This window comes from Gavia stellata, chromosome 30 (genome assembly GCF_030936135.1).
Source record: "Gavia stellata isolate bGavSte3 chromosome 30, bGavSte3.hap2, whole genome shotgun sequence".
Classification (NCBI taxonomy): Eukaryota; Metazoa; Chordata; class Aves; order Gaviiformes; family Gaviidae; genus Gavia; species Gavia stellata.
In genome coordinates, this window is record NC_082623.1 from 1416066 (window position 1) to 1421903 (window position 5838).

Sequence of the window (5838 nt, forward strand, 5' to 3'; positions counted from 1 at the left end):
CTGGGGCCACGGGGAAAAGGATCCCAGCTGGAAGAGGAGAAGGGGAACGGGGCAGGAGGCGGATCCCCTCTCCTGATAAGGAATTTTCCACGTCTTCAATAGGAATCTGTAGGTTTAGGCACTCAGGAAGGGTTTAAACAGATCTGCCTACAATATAGAGGACCTGCCCAGTGAATTTCTGTCCTGATTTAATTTCTGGAAATAAAATATTCTTAGATTGGTTGGAAGAAAATAATTTAGGCAGCAGCAGAGCACAGGGCTCGGAGGCTGCAGGAGTCGAATGGAAGAAGAGCTTTTGTGTTGGAGGGTGGCGATGTGGTTACAGTCTGTAAGTGTCTGAGTGGGGGAAAAAAACCCTGTTACAGAAATCGAGAGCTGCCCAGCCAGTGGAGAAAGATGCAGTAAGTGACAGCTGGAAGCTAAAAGTGGAGAATTTTAAAATAGAAATACGGTACATGTTTCTAAAGCGAGAAATTCAAACTTTGGGAGCAGCAGCCATGGGGAGGTGGCTTTCCTTTACGCCCCACGCGAGGGGGCACCGATCCATCCTCAGCCCGGAGGCACCGAACCAGCCCAGCCCCGTCCTCCTCGGCCGCTTCCCTCCGTCACTGTCACTCCTTCATCCCCTGCTTTCTCCTTCACCTCAAATCCTCATCTTCCACCGCCCCTGTGGAGTACAGGGGGGTAAGAGCCTGTGTCCCCAGGTCACTGCAGCTCCAGGTCTGGGGCTGGCCCTGGGGTCTTCCAGGTGCAGCCCCCACTCGGCTTTTCATCCCCTCCCCAGTATTTCCCCAAAAATCAATTAGAGAATTATTATACCCTGTCAGAGATCCATCAAGGGAAGAAATTCCCCTCATTCATCTCTCGTAGAAAACCAGGACTTGCAGAAGCCACATTTTTCCTTTTACATTTTCCTCCTTTTTTTTTTTTCCTTTCCTGGGAAGTCACTGTTTCACACAAGTCTTTGCCCCAGAAAGATCTGTCATCGCTGCTGCGTGCCTCAGAGCACTTACACCACCAGCCTCCCTCCCTCCTCCCTCCCCATGGGCACGGATGCCCGCAGTGATGGAGGTAGCAAGCACCATCCTGCCTTTCCGTGGGCCATTTCAAATAAAAAAAGAGGCTAAACAAGCGCTGGGCTTGTTTAAGGGGTGGCCATGGAGTGGGGGCAAAGGGTTTTAACCATCCTTTAAACTGATTTGCAGCGATGGAAAGGTTTAACCCCCTCCTGTGCCACCGAGCCTGCTGGAGGCGGTGGGCAGGAATAGCTCTTGGCCGGCAGCCTGGCTTGATAACACTCCTGGGGCTCCCTCGGGATTAAAATAAACCCAGCGCGTGGTGAGGAAGATCCAGCGGCAAAGAGGCAAAGGGCCTGGATTGGGGCGCAGGGGCAGATGCCGGCACCCCGCTGCGGTCCCGGGTGCACTGCAGAGCTGGCGAGAGGGGCAGACCTCTGCTCTACTCCGCTGCCGTGCCAAGGACGGCACTGGCAGAGAGCTCGCCGGGTTTCAGACATGTTTTCTCTTCCATCAAGTGATGTCTCGGCAGTTCCTCCCCGCCAGGGAAGCGCAAAAGCCCATTAGCATCCTGCCGTGCCACGGCACCCGGCTTGGCTGTGACCCAGCTGCCTGCGGACAACATCTGGCTGGCATCTGGCAGGGCACCGAGTGGGTCTTGACCCCTTCGGCCACTGCATGGGAGCCCGCAGCCTCATGAACATGGCATCTACCTGGGGCGGAGGGGAGCCGGGGCACATCCTGGCACCGGCACCCACTTGCTGAGTGACCACAGACACCACCCGTGACTCAGTTTCTCCTTCAAGGCATGGGCAGTGCTGCCAACCCACGTTAAAACCTGCTCTGGGCTGCAGGGCTGAGATGCGGTTGGTGGAAAGGGTCAGTCCATGGGGAAGCAGCCATTCCTCCCTCTGCCCTCCGGGATTTGCTGGTTTAAATTACCTGGGAATTTTTTCTACGCTGTGTCATTGCTGCTGAGTATCTTCTGTGAAGCCCAGAGGGGGATGCATCACCCTGCAAAAGCGCGGTGCTCCTTGCTCCCCAAACTGCTTCCCAAGGGCCCATTAAACGGGAGAGAGACCGAGCGCAAGTCATGGAGCTGCCCTGTATCCCGAGTGAAGTCCCGCCAGGGCTCTGTGTCACCCGGCGCACACAAACCGGTGGCCCCAGGGCTGGTGCTATGGGGCGAGCATTGCTCCGTAGCATCTCAGCGCAGCAGAGGCATCCTTGGAAAAGCTCTGGGTTTTCCCTTTGTTTGCTCCTTCTTTTTTCGCCTTGTGCCATCTTGTTTGGACCCACCGGGCCGTGGCATTCGGGGGGGGTCACTCATCCTAATTAATATCTCACGGAGACGTCAGCCATCCAAGCACACAGCCCTGTGCTGCTGGCACCAGCTGTGCTCCTAATTAACTTTCCCAATTAAGAGGCCCCTTTCCGTGACTAGAGGGGCTGTGGGAAGGTCCCCATGGTGGAAGAAGTGGAGAAATCCTCAACTTCTCCTGCCCTGAGCACCCAGGATGGCAGCATGGAGCTGCTCTTCATGTAGGTAAACTGAGGCAGGAGGGGGAAAACTCAAACCCCCAAGAAAGGCCGAAGAAGAGATAGGTGGAAATGAGCTACCCACGCCCTGACTCGCCTCCTTGGAACAGCGTTTCTTGGCTGCTGCCGAGCCCTGGGGGCATTCAGTCGGGGTTTGGTCTCGTCAGCCAGGCAGGCTGGCTCAGCCGGCCCCGACACGCCAAACCCTCGGGTGCATCACGCTGGCACAGAGCCCGACACCAATTGTTCTCTCCTGCCGTGGCAAAGGTTTGGTCCTGTCCCCGTCTCACAGGAGGCAGCGAGTGGAAAAACCGGTGCAGGAATATTGAAGCCGCACCGTGTCCCCTCTTTGCCCTCCTTCATCCCAACTCTTCCGCTGCGCCGGGGATGGCAGTGGGTATTTGCCCATAGCAGCATCATCCGACACTTCTTTGGGATCATCACGACCCATTGCACCTCTCAGGCCATTTTCTCCTTCCAAACCCCAGGAGGAGCCTGAAAGACCTGAATAACCTTCTGGGTGCCTGATGTTCACCAGGAAATTACCTTTCATGGGTTTTTAAGGAATCTCCGACACTCGCCCGACACAAGCCCTAGCCTGGTGTCTGTGAGGAGAAGCAGATGATGCCACGTCCATCAGGAAGAGGCTCAGTGCCTGCAACGACCAGCAACAGCATTTGCTCGTTCAATCTTTGCAGCCTCTGCCAAAGCCCTGGGACAGTTTGCTTGGGCTGGTGGGAGAGCTCCTGCCCCGCTTTGGCAGCCTCCCAGTCGGGCAGTTCATTTTTGGCATAACACGGGTTTTTTTAGGGGTGCTGCTAAAATTAAGTACGCTGGGACATGAGTCCAGGGAGGGAGAACAAACTGCAAATCTACTAAGGAAAAGGAGTGGTTTTTTAATCGCCGCGTTGGGAAGATTTGCATACAATTAGGCCGGGACCTGCCCGCGTTTGCTTCCGCATTGCACTCCCATGATGAACCCGCCGGTTTTCCTGCTCTGCTCCCAGCCAGAGGTTGATTGCAAGGACACTCGCCCCGTGAAGCTGGTGGGCAAGGCGTTGCGGGGCTCTCTGGGAATGCCCTTTCCACTCCCGGTACCCTGTCCAGAGTGTATCCACCCCACACATTGCCTCTGGCTTCAGGGTTTCAGCCCTACAGTGGGGTAACAGCTTCTTCCCCGCGGTGGAGGATGTGTGAGGAGATGCACTGTGAGATGCTCCAGCAAACACCTCCCATAAATAGCACGGTGTTTATGTGAGCCCGCCATCCTCAGTTTATTTTTTTCTCTGCAGAGCAAACAGATCGTTGAAATCCAAATAAGCTTTCCTCGCCCTGTGCTGCTGGCACAGCCCAATGGCCGGAGATGGCACATTGCCACAGTCCCTGGCCGGTCCTCGGATGCTTGACCCCTCCAGCCCTATGCTGGCCACTTGGCCAAGGAGCTGAGGGGGAAGCCCATGGGCCACCAGCTGATGGAGGAGGCCAGCACCAGGTTTGTGATGGTCCCACAGCTGTTCCCATCCCTGCCTTGGGGTGCACAGGCTCTGGTGGAGGAGAGGGTTGAGGGTCGGGCCCAAGGGGCAGATCCGGGTGTTGGGACCTCTCTCAGCATGGCAGAACAGAGCAGGAGAGGACAACGCCAGCCCCAAGTCCCACCAAAGGAGGGAGAAAAGATGGGGAGAGGTGCAGATGGGGCTTGGGAGATTCCCCTTGCCCCACACCTGAGGTCGTAGCTGGTCCTGGTCCTGGTCCCTGCAGCACGTGGATAAACCAGCCCCACTCCTGGGGAGCGACTTATGAGCCTTGCAGGTGCCTGGTCCACACCTGGGGGGGGTCCCTGGAGGGCTTAGCTGGTTCAGCTCCGTCAGTCAGATCGAGCCCCCAGACCCTTGCCTCTCTGCTACCGAGCCGAAGGGGGAAATTTTGGGGGTGGCCATTTTTCCCCAAACTTCTCCCAGGACCTTAAGCAGCAGCTGGTCCAGCCTCAGCACCAGTTTGGGGCCACCATTCCTCCACATGCCTTCTCTGGGGACAGGGAAGACCCTCCGCCTGCCCCAGCAGCTCTGTTTTCTACCGACTCAGCTCTGTGCCTTCCCCTCTCACCGGTGTGGGGTGCAGCTCCCCCCCAGCACCCAGGGGTGCCGTTCAGCAGACGAAGGGTGCTTTGGAGCTTGCTCCAGACCCGCCTCAGCAGTGAATTTGGGTGAGACATTGTCAGCCAGAGCCCGGCTGAGCACCGCAGCTCTTTGGGGGCCGGTTGGGGTCTGACTTGGGGTGCCGGCCCCGTCCTGGGGCTGAAGCCGGAGCAGCGGCGGCTCCGTGCCCGGGTGACGGGCTCGGTCCTCGCTCACCCCGAGCTCAGGCTCTGCCTCTGCGCTCGCCTCCCCTCCCCGGATCCTCAGCTCACACCCGACCTCAAAAACCGGTTCTGGTGCTAAAACCGGCCCCCGACCCGTTTCGGGAGCTTGGGGCTGCACCGGCTCTGCTGCTCCCGCCGCTGCCGGTGCCCGCCCCGCTCCCCCCCCCCGGTCCTGCCACCCCCCCGCCGGCTCCCCCCCTCCCCCGGTTCCCCCCGGCCTCGGCGAGCCCCAAATCGGGTCAGTCGCTCTTTAAACGGCTGGAAGGCTGCACCATGTGATGCTCCGGCTGGGAGCTGGCAGAGCTGCGGGAGCCGAACGGTGCCGGGCACCGGGGACCGAGCACAGCCCCGCGGCGAGCCCGGTACCCAGCGGCCCGAGCATCCCTCCGGCCGCCCCCCCCCCCAGCATGCCCCCCGCCTTACCCTGCGGCTGAAGAGCTCCTGCTATTTTGGGGTGAGGGCACCCCAAAACAAGCCCTCGGCTTGCAGGACAAGGTGAGGCGGGTTGGGGCGGGCGGCTGCTGCCGGGGCGCGGTGCGAGGTCGGCGGCAGGAAGCAGCCCCGGGGGGGGGGGGGGGGGGGAGCCCGAGGGGCTCTGGCGGGCGGCCCCGGGACGGCCCCGCGGGGCGGGGGGGGCTCCGCCGCCCTCCCCGGGACTGGCCGGCGGCTCCCGCTCGCCCCGGAGCTCCGGGAGCGGTTGCGAAGCAGGATGGAGGTGGGTGCAGGATGAGCCCCGGGGGGGCCGGAGCCCCAGGAGACGGCACAGACGGGAGAGGGTTTTTTTTCCACTCCCCCCCCCCCCCCCCCGCACAGGCTCCATCCCGGCTCGCAGCGCAGTTAACGATGCCAGTTGCGAACTGCCTCCCTGTGCACTTGCAGGTGACCGAGGGACCCCAGCGTGAGCGGGGAGGGGACCGGAGCATC